Source organism: Pelophylax lessonae, assembly GCF_965119305.1.
Source record: "Pelophylax lessonae genome assembly, chromosome: 2".
Taxonomy (NCBI): Eukaryota; Metazoa; Chordata; class Amphibia; order Anura; family Ranidae; genus Pelophylax; species Pelophylax lessonae.
Window position 1 is genome coordinate 414,986,689 of NC_138769.1, and position 14,479 is coordinate 415,001,167.

Consider the following 14,479-nt stretch of genomic DNA (forward strand, 5'->3'; position numbering starts at 1 on the left):
CTGCGCACACCTATGGGCAGTGTAGGTGGAAGCGGCGGTGGAGGAGGACGAGGTAGCCAACACTGCTTTTTTTCAGTCATTTTAAATGAGGGTACACCCCAAAAGAGTGAGAAAGATCAAAAATAGAACAATGGCTGGGTAAGGTCGGTATCCATCTCTATTCTGCACAAGGTACGGAAAAGTCCTGTGGGATCCATGCCTGGTTCATTTTAATGAACGTGAGCTTGTCCACATTGTCTCTGGACAGGCGGCTGCGCTTGTCTGTGATAACGCCCCCAGCCGTGCTAAATACGCGTTCAGATAATACACTGGCTGCAGGGCACGCCAGCACCTCCAAGGCGTAAAGGGCAAGCTCAGGCCATGTGCCCAATTTGGAGACCCAGAAGTTGAAGGGGGCAGACCCGTCATTCACTACATGTAGGCGTGTGCACACATACTGCTCCACCATGTTGGTGAAATGCTGCCTCCTGCTAAGACGTTCCATATGAGCTGCTGGTGCTGCTGTTTGTTGTGGCGTGCTGACAAAGCTTTTCCACATTTCGGCCATGCTAACCCTGCCTTCTGAGGTGCTAGCGGTGCCCTGGTTGCGTTGGCGACCTCTTCCTCCTCTTCCTCCTCTGCCTTGGCCTTGTGCTTCCACTGTGGCCCCGCTGTCAGGTGGGAATGCCAGCAGCATTGCGTCTACCAGCGTGCGCTTGTACTCGCGCATCTTGCGATCGCGCTCCAGTGAGTGAATTAAGGACGGTACGTTGTCCTTGTAACGGGGATCCAGCAGCGTGGCCACCCAGTAATCAGCACAAGTTAGAATGTGGGCAACTCGTTGTGGAGACACTGCAGCATGTAATCGCTCATGTGTGCCAGGCAACAAAAGGCTGTCCTCTGTGGGAGGTGTATCGTCTGTGTCCTCTGTATCCCCCCAGCCACGCACCAGTGATGGCCATGAGCTGGCCTGGGTGCCACCCTGCTGTGAACATGGTTCCATCTCCTCCTCCATCTCCTCCTCCTCATCCTCCTCATCCTCCAGAACTGTGCCCCTGCTGGACAATTGTGTCCCTGGCGTTTGTGGGTGCAGGAACCCACCCTCAGAGCCACTTGCAAATGACTGCCCTGAAAGCCTTGGAAATGTTACCTCTTCATCCTCCTCATCCTGTGCCACATCCTCTTCCATCATTGCCCGAATCATTTTTTGAAGGAGGCATAGAAGTGGGATAGTTAAGCTGACAACGGCGTCATCGGCACTGGCCATGGTGGTGGAGTACTCAAAACAGCGCAACAAGGCACACAGGTCTCGCATGGAGGCCCAGTTATTGGTGGTGAAGTGGTGCTGTTCCACAGAGTCATGCGTACGTGCTGCAGCTGAAACACCACTATGGCCTGCTGCTGCTCGCACAGTCTTTCCAGCATGTGCAAGGTGGAGTTCCACCTTGTGGGCACGTCACATATGAGGTGGTGAGCGGGAAGGCTGAAGTTACGCTGCAGCGCTGACAGGCGAGCAGCAGCAGGGTGAGAATGCTGAAAGTGCGCACAGACGGCCCGCACTTTCTGCAGCAGCTCTGACATATCGGGGTAATTTTTAAGGAACCTCTGCACCACCAAATTCAGCACATGTGCCAGGCCGGGCTTGAGGCTCGCTGGCAGCAACCACTCATTTGTCTGCTGTTCCATGCTCCTCCACAACTCCTTCGCGGTGTGTGGTAATTCCCCCAAACAGGCAAGTTTTAAAACTGCCTGCTGTCGTTTACCCCTGGCTGTGCTGAAGTTGGTGGTGAAGGTGTTACGCTGACTGGATGAGAAGGCGGTAGAGGATGAGGAAGTGGAGTAGGAGGAGTTAGGAACAGGAGGCAAACTGAAGCGCCCTGCAATCCTCGGTGGTGGAAGGACATGCGCCAAATTGCTATCCGCCTCAGGCCCATCCGCCACTGCATTTATCCAGTGTGCCGTTAGGGAGATATAACGCCCCTGACCGTGCTTACTGGTCCACGTATCGGTAGTTAGGTGGACCTTGGCACAGATGGCGTTGCGCAGTGCACACCTGATTTTTTCCCCCACTTGGTTGTGCAAGGAAGGGATGGCTTGCCTGGAAAAGTAGTGGCGACTGGGCACGACGTACTGTGGGACAGCCACCGACATAAGGCTTTTAAAACTATGCGTCTCCACCAGACGGAATGACAGCATTTCAAAGGCCAAGAATTTTGAAATGCTGGCATTGAGGGCCATGGATCGCGGGTGGGTAGGGGGGTACTTCCTCTTCCTCTGAAGTGTTTGGGATATGGAAAGCTGAATGCTGCCACGGGACATTGTGGAGATGGTTGGTGACCCAGGTGGTGGTGTTGCTGACAGATCGTCTGTTTGCGGGGTGGCAGGTGCCTGTATCACTACAGAGGTGGATAGAGAGGCCAAGACTGCAGCAGAAGAGGAAGCAGGAGGAGCCAGAGACCTTTCTTGGTTTTGAAGGTGTCTACTCCACTGCAGCTCGTGCTTTGCACTTAGATGCCTGATCATGCAGGTTGTGCTCAGGTTGAGAAGGTTTATGCCTCGCTTCAGGCTCTGATTGCACAGGGTGCAAACCACTCGTGTCCTATCATCAGCACATTTTCTGAAGAACTTCCACACTAGAGAACTCCTTTGAGCTGGCTTAGGTGCGCTCGGTCCCTTGCTGCGTTGGGCAGTAGCAGGCGTAGTGTCTAATTCACGGCCGCTCCGCTTCTGTACCCTGCTCCCTCTTCTGCTGTGCTGGTGGCTCTGTGCGACCACCGCCTCTTCCTCCAAACTACTCAGGTCACCTGCATGACCTTCATTCCATGTGGGGTCGAGGACCTCATCGTCCTACACATCATCTTCCACCCAGTCTTCACCCCTGCCCTCCTTGTGGGTCTCCACAATTCTGAGTGCCGCAGCAGTTGGCACCTGCGTTTCATCATCATCGGAGACATGCTGCGATGGTCCTTCCATGTACTCATCTTGAGAAATAAGTGGTTGGGCATCGCTGCACTCAATCTCTTCCACTTCTGGGGCAGGGCTAGGTGGATGGCCCTGGGAAACCCTGCTGACAGAGTCATCAAAAAGATGAGACTGCTGCATGACTTTGGGCTCAGACTGCTTGCCTGATTTGCAAGGGGGTGAGGTGAAAGACGGTTGGACATTGGCTGCAGGTGCCAACTCTGACCTTTCTGCAGTAGACTGGGTGGGAGACAATGTGAAGAAACTGGAGGCACTGTCAGCAACCCAATCTACTATCGCCTGTACTTCTTCTGGCCTCATCACTTCTAGAGGCGCATGATACCCTACCAAATACTGCTGCAGGTTCTGTCGCCTACTCACACCTGAGGAAGGTGTTTCACTTGTGCGTGTAGCTGGCACAGATCGACCACGTCCTCTCCTTGCAACAGGAGCTCTACCAGCAACACCACGACCCAGGCCACGGCCCCTATTTGACGGTCTCCTCATATTTCTGTAATTTATGATCTTGCCCTAGAAAGGTGTTTATTGAATAGCGGAACAAAACAACAACAGTATCGCACGGGTGTATCTCACAGTCAAATATGCAAACTATGCCACAATTTAATTTTTTTTACCCCAAAAGGGTGTTTATTAAATAGCGAAATAGAAAAACAGTATACAAATACAACGGGTGTATCTCACAGTCAAATATGCAAAGTATGACTCAAATTTAATTTTTTTCACCCCAAAAGGGTGTATATTGAATAGCGGAATGGAAAAAAGGATATAAAACGGTGTATCTCACACGTACAAACACAGACTAGGCCCCGATTACAATTTTTTGTACCCTAAAGGGAGGATGAGGAAGAGGAGTAGGAGGAGTTGGGAACAGGAGGCAAACTGAAGCGCCCTGCAATCCTTGGCGGTGGAAGGAGATGCGCCAAACAAATTTAAAAGGTATATCTCACACGTACCGATACAGACTATGCCATAATTTAATTTTTTACACTCCAAAAGGGTGTATATTGAATAGCGGAATAGGAAAAATTTTATAAAACGGTGTATCTCACACGTACAAACACAGACTAGGCCCCGATTACAATTTTTTGTACCCTAAAGGCAGGATGAGGATGAGGAGTAGGAGGAGTTCGGAACAGGAGGCAAACTGAAGCACCCTGCAATACTCGGCGGTGGAAGATGCGCCCCAAAAATTGGAAAGGTGTATCTCACACGTACCGATACAGACTATCCCGCAATTTAATTATTTTTACCCCAAGGGTGTAGATTGAATAGCGGAATAGAAAATATGATATCAAAAGGTGTATCTATCTCACACGTACAGACCCAGACTAGGCCCCGATTATTATTTTTTGTACCCTAAAGGCAGGATGAGGAGTAGGAGGAGTTCGGAACAGGCAGGAGGCAAACTGAAGCACCCTGCAATCCTTGGCGGTGTAAGATTAGCCCCAAAAATTGGAAAGGTGTATCTCACACGTACCGATACAGACTATGCCACAATTTAATTCTTTTTACCCCAAGGTTGTAGATTGAATAGCGGAATAGAAAATATGATATCAAAAGGTGTATCTATCTCACACGTACAGACCCAGACTAGGCCCTGATTACTATTTTTTGTACCCTAAAGGCAGGATGAGGAGTAGGAGGAGTTCAGAACAGGCAGGAGGCAAACTGAAGCACCCTGCAATCCTCGGCGGTGTAAGATGAGCCCCAAAAATTGGAAAGGTGTATCTCACACGTACCAATACAGACTATGCGGCAATTTAATTCCTTTTACCCCAAGGGTGTAGATTGAATAGCGGAATAGAAAATATGATATCAAAAGGTGTATCTATCTCACACGTACAGACCCAGACTAGGCCCTGATTACTATTTTTTGTACCCTAAAGGCAGGATGAGGAGTAGGAGGAGTTCGGAACAGGCAGGAGGCAAACTGAAGCACCCTGCAATCCTTGGCGGTGTAAGATTAGCCCCAAAAATTGGAAAGGTGTATCTCACACGTACCGATACAGACTATGCCACAATTTAATTCTTTTTACCCCAAGGTTGTAGATTGAATAGCGGAATAGAAAATATGATATCAAAAGGTGTATCTATCTCACACGTACAGACCCAGACTAGGCCCTGATTACTATTTTTTGTACCCTAAAGGCAGGATGAGGAGTAGGAGGAGTTCAGAACAGGCAGGAGGCAAACTGAAGCACCCTGCAATCCTCGGCGGTGTAAGATGAGCCCCAAAAATTGGAAAGGTGTATCTCACACGTACCAATACAGACTATGCGGCAATTTAATTCCTTTTACCCCAAGGGTGTAGATTGAATAGCGGAATAGAAAATATGATATCAAAAGGTGTATCTATCTCACACGTACAGACCCAGACTAGGCCCTGATTACTATTTTTTGTACCCTAAAGGCAGGATGAGGAGTAGGAGGAGTTCGGAACAGGCAGGAGGCAAACTGAAGCACCCTGCAATCCTCGGCGGTGTAAGATGAGCCCCAAAAATTGGAAAGGTGTATCTCACACGTACCAATACAGACTATGCCGCAATTTAATTCCTTTTACCCCAAGGGTGTAGATTGAATAGCGGAATAGAAAATATGATATCAAAAGGTGTATCTATCTCACACGTACAGACCCAGACTAGGCCCTGATTACTATTTTTTGTACCCTAAAGGCAGGATGAGGAGTAGGAGGAGTTCGGAACAGGCAGGAGGCAAACTGAAGCACCCTGCAATCCTCGGCGGTGTAAGATTAGCCCCAAAAATTGGAAAGATGTATCTCACACGTACCGATACAGACTATGCCGCAATTTAATTATTTTCACCCCAAGGGTGTAGATTGAATAGCGGAATAGAAAATATGATATCAAAAGGTGTATCTATCTCACATGTACAGACCCAGACTAGGCCCTGATTACTATTTTTTGTACCGTAAAGGCAGGACGAGGAGTAGGAGGAGTTCGGAACAGGCAGGAGGCAAACTGAAGCACCCTGCAATCCTCAGCGGTATTTGATGCGCCCCAAAAATTGGAAAGGTGTATCTCACACGTACCGATACAGACTATCCCGCAATTTAATTCTTTTTACCCCAAGGGTGTAGATTGAATAGCGGAATAGAAAATATGATATCAAAAGGTGTATCTATCTCACACGTACAGACCCAGACTAGGCCCCGATTACTATTTTTTGTACCCTAAAGGCAGGATGAGGAGTAGGAGGAGTTCGGAACAGGCAGGAGGCAAACTGAAGCACCCTGCAATCCTCGGCGGTGTAAGATGAGCCCCAAAAATTGGAAAGGTGTATCTCACACGTACCGATACAGACTATCCCGCAATTTAATTATTTTTACCCCAAGGGTGTAGATTGAATAGCGGAATAGAAAATATGATATCAAAAGGTGTATCTATCTCACACGTACAGACCCAGACTAGGCCCTGATTACTATTTTTTGTACCCTAAAGGCAGGATGAGGAATAGGAGGAGTTCGGAACAGGCAGGAGGCAAACTGAAGCACCCTGCAATCCTCGGCGGTGTAAGATTAGCCCCAAAAATTGGAAAGATGTATCTCACACGTACCGATACAGACTATGCCGCAATTTAATTATTTTTACCCCAAGGGTGTAGATTGAATAGCGGAATAGAAAATATGATATCAAAAGGTGTATCTATCTCACATGTACAGACCCAGACTAGGCCCTGATTACTATTTTTTGTACCGTAAAGGCAGGACGAGGAGTAGGAGGAGTTCGGAACAGGCAGGAGGCAAACTGAAGCACCCTGCAATCCTTGGCGGTATAAGATGCGCCCCAAAAATTGGAAAGGTGTATCTCACACGTACCAATACAGACTATCCCGCAATTTAATTCTTTTTACCCCAAAGGGTGTAGATTGAATAGTGGAATAGAAAAAAGTGTATAAAATTGAAAATCACTAGCACATGTGAACACAGCAGTGTCTTATGTCAGTCTGCTCTGCTGCAGGCTATGAAGGGAAAAAAAAAGAAAATTCCCCTTTAAGTTTGTAATTTTTAAATAGATTAGTACAGACTATGCCCCAATTTAATTTTTTTTAACCCAAAAGGGTGTATATTGAATAGTGGAAGAGAAAAAAGTGTATAATATTGAAAATCACTAGCACATGTGTAACGCCGAGTGCTCCGGGTCCCTTGGCTTCCCCGGAGCACTCGAGGCGTTCCGCAGGCTGCATCGCTCTGGTCATCGTCCCCGACCGTGAGCGCTGTTCCCCCGCAGCTGAGGTACTTACCCGCCGGGTCCCGCTATCTCTGCCTCCCGGCGCACGCCGGGTTCCGTCCTCCTCCTGGCGCGCGCGGCCCCGCTCCCTGCACTGAAATTTAGAGGGCCAGTGCACCACTAATTGGTGGCTGGTCCAATTAGTCCAAACCCTATAAAAACCCACTTCCCCTTCCTGTCCTTGCCGGATCTTGTTGCCTTTTGTGCCTTGAGAAAGCTTTTGGTGTATCGTTCCCTGCCTGTGTATCTGACCTTCTGCTGTTGCCCCTGACTACGAATCTTGCCGCCTGCCTTGACCTTTTGCTCCGTCTGACCTTGCCTTTGCCTTGTCCTTCTGTACCGCGCCTGAATCAGCTGTCTTTGAGGTTGAGCCGTTACCAGAGGATACGACCTGGTTGCTACCGCCGCAGCAAGTCCATCCTGCCTTGCGGCGGGCTCTGGTGAAAACCGGTAGTAACTTAGAACCGGTCCCCTGGTACGGTCCATGCCAATCCCTCACTGACACAGAGGATCCACCTCCAGTGCAGTCACCTGCCGCCAGTCCGGACCCTGACAGTAGATCCGGCCATGGATCCCGCTGATGTGCCCCTGCCTAGTCTCGCTTACATCTCTACTGTGGTTGCCCAGCAGTCCCAGCAGATTGCTCAGCAAGGTCAACAGTTGGCACAACTGACCGCCATGCTGCAACAGCTTCTTCCCGCACGGCAGCAGCCGCCTGCTTCTGCTTCTGCTTCTGCTCCACCTCCGCAGCCGGTGGCCGCCACCTCCGCTAGAATCCGTTTGTCTCTCCTGGACAAGTTTGATGGGGATTCTAAGATGTGCCGGGGATTCTTGTCCCAATGTTCCCTGCACCTGGAGATGTTGGCCGACCAGTTTCCTACGGAACGATCTAAGGTGGCCTTCATGGTCAGCTTATTGTCTGGGAAGGCCTTGACCTGGGCCACGCCGCTCTGGGACCGCAACGATCCTGCCACTGCCTCCGTCCAGTCCTTCGTTTCTGAAGTCCACAGTGTCTTCGAGGAACCTGCCCGTGCCTCATCAGCAGAAACGGCCTTGCTAAACCTCGTCCAAGGAGACGCTACAGTAGGCGAATATGCCATACAATTTCGCACACTGGCCTCCGAACTGACTTGGAACAATGACACCCTTTGCGCAACTTTTAAAAAAGGTTTATCCAGCCATATCAAGGATTCTCTGGCCGCACGAGAGATACCTGACTCCCTGACGGAACTCATCCAGCTGGCTACTCGCATAGATATGCGTTTCATTGAAAGACGTCAGGAACTTCGCCAAGAAAAGAATCTGGTTCGCAACAGGCGATTTCCACGCCTGGCACCTCTCTTCCAGCAACCTTTGCAGCTGGTTACTGTGCTTTCCGCCGAGGAGGCCATGCAAGTGGATCGGGCTCGCCTGACCCAGCAAGAAAGGTCTCGCCGGAGGAATGAGAATTTATGCTTATACTGTGGGAGTTCCGAACACTTCTTAAAGGACTGTCCAGTTCGTCCACAGCGTCAGGGAAACGCTCGCACCTAGTGAACGTGGGAGAGGCGTCGCTGGGTGTAAAGTCTTCCTCTCCACGCTTGAATGTTCCAGTACGGATTTCTTCTGCCTCTAAAGTCTCCTTCCCTGCAGAAGCCTCCTTCATAAACCGCTTTAGCATTCCTGTGATCCGTCTCGTCAAGCCTTTCTTCATTACTACAGTTAACGGTGAGAATCTAAACTGTACCGTGCGTTATCGCACTGAACCTGTGCTCATGACCATAGGAGTCCTCCACCAAGAGACCATTGAATTTTTTGTTCTACCGAACTGCACCTCTGACGTCCTTCTTGGCCTGCCCTGGCTCCAGCGCCACTCTCCTACCCTCGACTGGACCTCTGGGGACATTAAATCATGGGGGCCTACCTGCCACACTCGTTGCCTCAAGTCAGTACCTACTAGACAAGTCTCCGTCTCCTCACCATTGCTCGGCCTTCCTAAGGCTTATCAGGACTTCACTGACGTCTTTTGCAAGAAACAGGCGGAGGTCTTACCACCACATAAACCCTATGATTGTCCCATTGATTTGCTTCCTGGTACCACGCCACCCCGTGGCAGGATTTACCCTCTTTCCATCCCTGAAACCAAGGCCATGTCAGAATACGTTCAGGAGAACCTCAAGAAAGGTTTTATCAGGAAATCCTCTTCTCCTGCCGGAGCAGGATTTTTCTTTGTTGCCAAAAAGGATGGGTCACTACGCCCATGTATTGACTACCGCGGTCTTAACAAAATCACGGTAAAAAGTCGCTACCCTTTGCCTCTCATCTCGGAGCTCTTTGATCGTCTGCGCGGAGCAAGGGTCTTCACTAAGCTTGACCTCAGGGGCGCTTATAATCTCATCAGAATCCGTGATGGAGATGAGTGGAAAACCGCTTTTAATACCAGAGATGGCCACTTTGAGTATCTCGTCATGCCGTTCGGCCTGTGCAATGCTCCTGCAGTCTTTCAAGACTTTGTCAACGAGATCTTCCGGGACATGTTGTATACTTGTGTAGTGGTCTATCTCGACGACATTCTAATCTTCTCCTGCACCCTGGAGGAACACCGTCGCTATGTTCGTCAAGTGCTCCAGCGCCTTCGTGTCAACCATCTTTACGCCAAAATGGAAAAATTTCTTTTTGAACGTAGCTGTCTGTCGTTTCTGGGATACCTAGTTTCTGCACAAGGTCTTCAAATGGACCCCGACAAACTCTCTGCAGTCTTGGATTGGCCACGCCCCTCAGGCCTTCGCTCTATTCAGCGCTTCCTTGGATTCGCCAACTATTACCGCCAGTTTGTTCCCCACTTCTCCACTATCGTGGCGCCTATTGTGGCCCTAACCAAGAAAGAAGCGAATTCGAAATCCTGGCCTCCCCAAGCTGAAGAAGCCTTTACTCGCCTTAAAGCCGCCTTCGCCTCCGCTCCAGTCTTGAATAGGCCCGATCCGCTGAAACCATTCTTCTTGGAGGTAGATGCCTCCTCTGTTGGAGCCGGAGCGGTTCTTCTTCAAAAATCTGCTAAAGGAAAAAACGTCACCTGCGGCTTCTTCTCAAAGACTTTTTCCCTCCTGAAAAGAACTATGCCATCTGAGATCGTGAACTACTAGCCATTAAGTTGGCACTAGAAGAATGGAGACACCTTCTGGAAGGATCCCCTCATCCGATCACCATCTATACTGACCACAAAAATCTCTCGTACCTTCAGTCTGCCCAGCGCCTTAATCCACGCCAGGCCAGGTGGTCATTGTTCTTTGCCCGATTCACTTTCCAAATCCATTTTCGTCCTTCTGATAAGAACATTAGGGCGGATGCCCTATCACGCTCTACCGATGCCTCCGAGGATGAAACCGTTCCTCAACACATCATTCCTCCTGAGTGTCTAATTTCAACTGCCCCTGCTTCACTGGTACCAGTTCCTCCAGGGAAAACATTTGTTCCTCCATGTCTTCGCCTACGGACTCTCAAATGGGGTCACTCCTCTCACCTGGCGGGTCACGCTGGAATTAAAAAGACAACTCAGCTAATTGCCAGACACTATTGGTGGCCTTCCTTTGAGAAAGATGTAACGGAGTTCCTTCGGGCCTGTACTGTCTGCGCACGTGATAAAACTCCCCGCCAGAAGCCTGCAGGTCTTCTTCTCCCTCTGCCAGTGCCTGAACAGCCTTGGTCCCACATAGCAATGGACTTCGTCACGGATCTTCCTGTATCCCATGGCAACACAGTCATATGGGTGGTTGTCGACAGGTTTTCTAAAATGGCACATTTTGTCCCGTTTCCTGGTCTCCCTTATGCGCCACAGCTGGCGAAGCAATTCTTTTTACACATTTTTCGTCTCCATGGTCTTCCAACACACATCGTCTCCGATAGAGCCGTCCAGTTTATCTCAAAGTTTTGGAGAGCTCTCTGCACCTAATTAAAGATCAAATTGAACTTTTCTTCTGCCTACCACCCTAAGTCCAATGGACAAGTAGAGAGGGTTAACCAGATCCTTGGTGACTATCTGTGACACTTCGTCTCCTCTCGTCAGGATGATTGGGTCGACCTGTTGCCCTGGGCCGAATTTTCCTATAACTTTAGAGACTCTGAGTCATCCACCAAATCTCCGTTTTTTGTGGTGTACGGCCGTCACCCGTTGCCCCCCCTCCCCATTCCCACCTCTTCTGGAGTTCCTGCCGTTGATGATCTGACCCTGACCCTCCATCTGGAAAGAGACTCAAGAGTCGCTCACCCTGGCCACCTCTCGCATGAAGAAACATGCAGATAAAAAAAGAAGAACTCCTCCTGTTTTTTCCCCTGGGGACAGATTGTGGCTCTCTGCCAAATACATCCGGTTTCGGATCCCCAGCTACAAACTGGGTCCACGTTATCTCGGGCCTTTTAAAGTCAAAAGCCAAATTACTGCTGTCTCGTACAAACTCCATCTTCCTCCCTCTCTCCGTATTCCTAACTCCTTTCATGTATCCCTTCTCAAACCCCTCATTCTTAACCGATTTTCCCCCAAGGTCACCGCTTCTGCTCCTGTTTCTGGGTCCTCTGACGTCTTCTCAGTGAAAGAGATCCTCGCCTCCAAGGTTGTCAGAGTTAAAAGATTTTTTCTGGTTGACTGGGAGAATTGTGGTCCTGAGGAGAGGTCATGGGAACCCGAGTCCAATATTCTCGACAAAGAGCTCATCCACAGGTACCTGGGCTCCAAAAAGAGGGGGAGACCTAAGGGGGGGGGGTACTGTAACGCCGAGTGCTCCGGGTCCCTTGGCTTCCCCGGAGCACTCGAGGCATTCCGCAGGCTGCAGCGCTCCGGTCATCGTCCCCGAGCGCTGTTACCCCGCAGCTGAGGTACTTACCCGCCGGGTCCCGCTATCTCTGCCTCCCGGCGCACGCTCCCTAGGGCGGCGCGCGCCGCTGCACTGAAATTTAAAGGGCCAGTGCACCACTAATTGGTGCCTGGTCCAATCAGTCCAAACCCTATAAAAACCCACTTCCCCTTCCTGTCCTTGCCGGATCTTGTTGCCTTTTGTGCCTTGAGAAAGCTTTTGGTGTATCGTTCCCTGCCTGTGTATCTGACCTTCTGCTGTTGCCCCTGACTACGAATCTTGCCGCCTGCCTTGACCTTTTGCTCCGTCTGACCTTGCCTTTGCCTTGTCCTTCTGTACCGCGCCTGAATCAGCTGTCTTTGAGGTTGAGCCGTTACCGGAGGATACGACCTGGTTGCTACCGCCGCAGCAAGTCCATCCCGCCTTGCGGCGGGCTCTGGTGAAATCGGTAGTAACTTAGAACCGGCCCCCTGGTACGGTCCACGCCAATCCCTGACTGACACAGAGGATCCACCTCCAGTGCAGTCACCTGCCGCCAGTCCGGACCCTGACAACATGTGAACACAGCAGTGTCTTATGTCAGTCAGCTCTGCTGCAGGCTATGAAGGGGAAAAAAAAAGAAAATTCCCCTTTAAGTTTGTAATTTTTAAAAAGATTAGTACAGACTATGCCACAATTTAATTTTTTTTAACCCAAAAGGGTGTATATTGAATAGTGGAATAGAAAAAAGTGTATAACATTTAAAATCAGTCAATAATAGCACATGTGAACACAGCAGTGTCTTATCACAGTCCGCACTGAAGCAAAATTGCTGCACACAACTGACTGATAAAAATAGATTTTTTTCTCCCTCCTCCTCAGCGGGCAAAAAGATTGTGTTCACTGCACCACCCCACACACAGCAAAATCGATGTAGAACACTGACCCTGCCTATTCTCCAGCCTCACCCTAATATTGTCAATAAGATCGTTCACTGGCACTGCACAACCAACCCCCCACACAGCAAAATCGATGTAGAACACTGACCCTGCCTATTCTCCAGCCTCACCCTAAAATGCCCTAATAACTCGCCCTGCCTGCACTCCGACCTGACCCTGCATTCTTTTCGGACACAATACAATTTTTCACTGTCTGTCCCTAATCAGCAGCCAGCACGTATGATGTGTGCTCTCTCCCTAATCTACAGCAGAATGACGCGGCGCGCTGGGGCTCTCAAACTTATAAAAACATGGTCACATGCTTCAGATGGCCAATCACAGCTACTAATACATTAGTAGGCATGGCTGGGATGGCTTAAGGCACACCAGTTAAACGCTTGTTGATTGGCTGTTGCATTAAAAGCGCGCCATTACATACAAACCCGGAAATAAAATGACGGATTTTAAACCCGAACATACAGTAAAGTTTTCGGGTCCGTGTTCGGGTAACAAAAATCCAATTATTCGGTATGAACACGAATAATACAGTCCGTGTTCGCTCAACACTATTAATTAGCATAGTAGATAAAGTGAATTCATATCATTCATATCAATTATTTTTTTCCATTTTGTTTTTGGGTTAGGATACACTTACTTTTCTTGTACATAATTGGACAAAAAGCACTTACCTATGTAAATGTTCAACAAGATTAACAAAAAAAAATTTCTTTTGACATACTCACAGAACTTTTTTCAGGCAAAATACCCCCCAGCATAAATAATAATACTGTCCTAGTAGATTTATATACACTGGTCAAAAAATGAAAGGAACACTTTTCAAAAAGAGTATAGCATCGAGTCAATTAAACTCCTGGAATATTGATCAGATCAGTTAAGTAGCAGAAAGGATTGTTAATCAGGTTCAGCTGCTTTGGTGTTAATTAAATTAACAACAGGGGCACTAGATGGACAACAATGAGACAACCTCCAAAACAGAATGGTTTTAAAGGTGGAGTCCACTGAAATTTTTTTCCCTATTCATCTTTTCTGACTATTTTTCACTATTTTTGCATTTGGCTAGGGTCAGTGTCACTACTGGTAGCATGAGGCGATACCTGGACCCTATAGAGGTTGCACAGGCAGTCCAACTCCCCCAGAATGGCACATCAATACGTGTCATTGCCAGAAGGTTTGCTGTGTCTCCCAGCACAGTCTCAAGAGCATGGGGTAGATCCCAGGAGACAGGCAGTTACTCCAGGAGAACTGGACAGGGCCATAGAAGGTCCTTAATCCATCAGCAGGATTGGTATCTGCTCCTTTGTGCAAGAAGGAACAGGATGAGCACTGCCAGAGCCATACAAAATTACCTCCAGCAGGCCACTGGTGTGAATGTCTCTAACAAAACAATAAGAAATAGACTTCCTGTGGGTGACCTGAGGGCCCAACATCCTCTGGTGGGCCCTGTGCTCACTGCCCGGCACCGTAGAGCTCGATTGGCATTTGCCATTGACCACCAGAATTGGCAGGT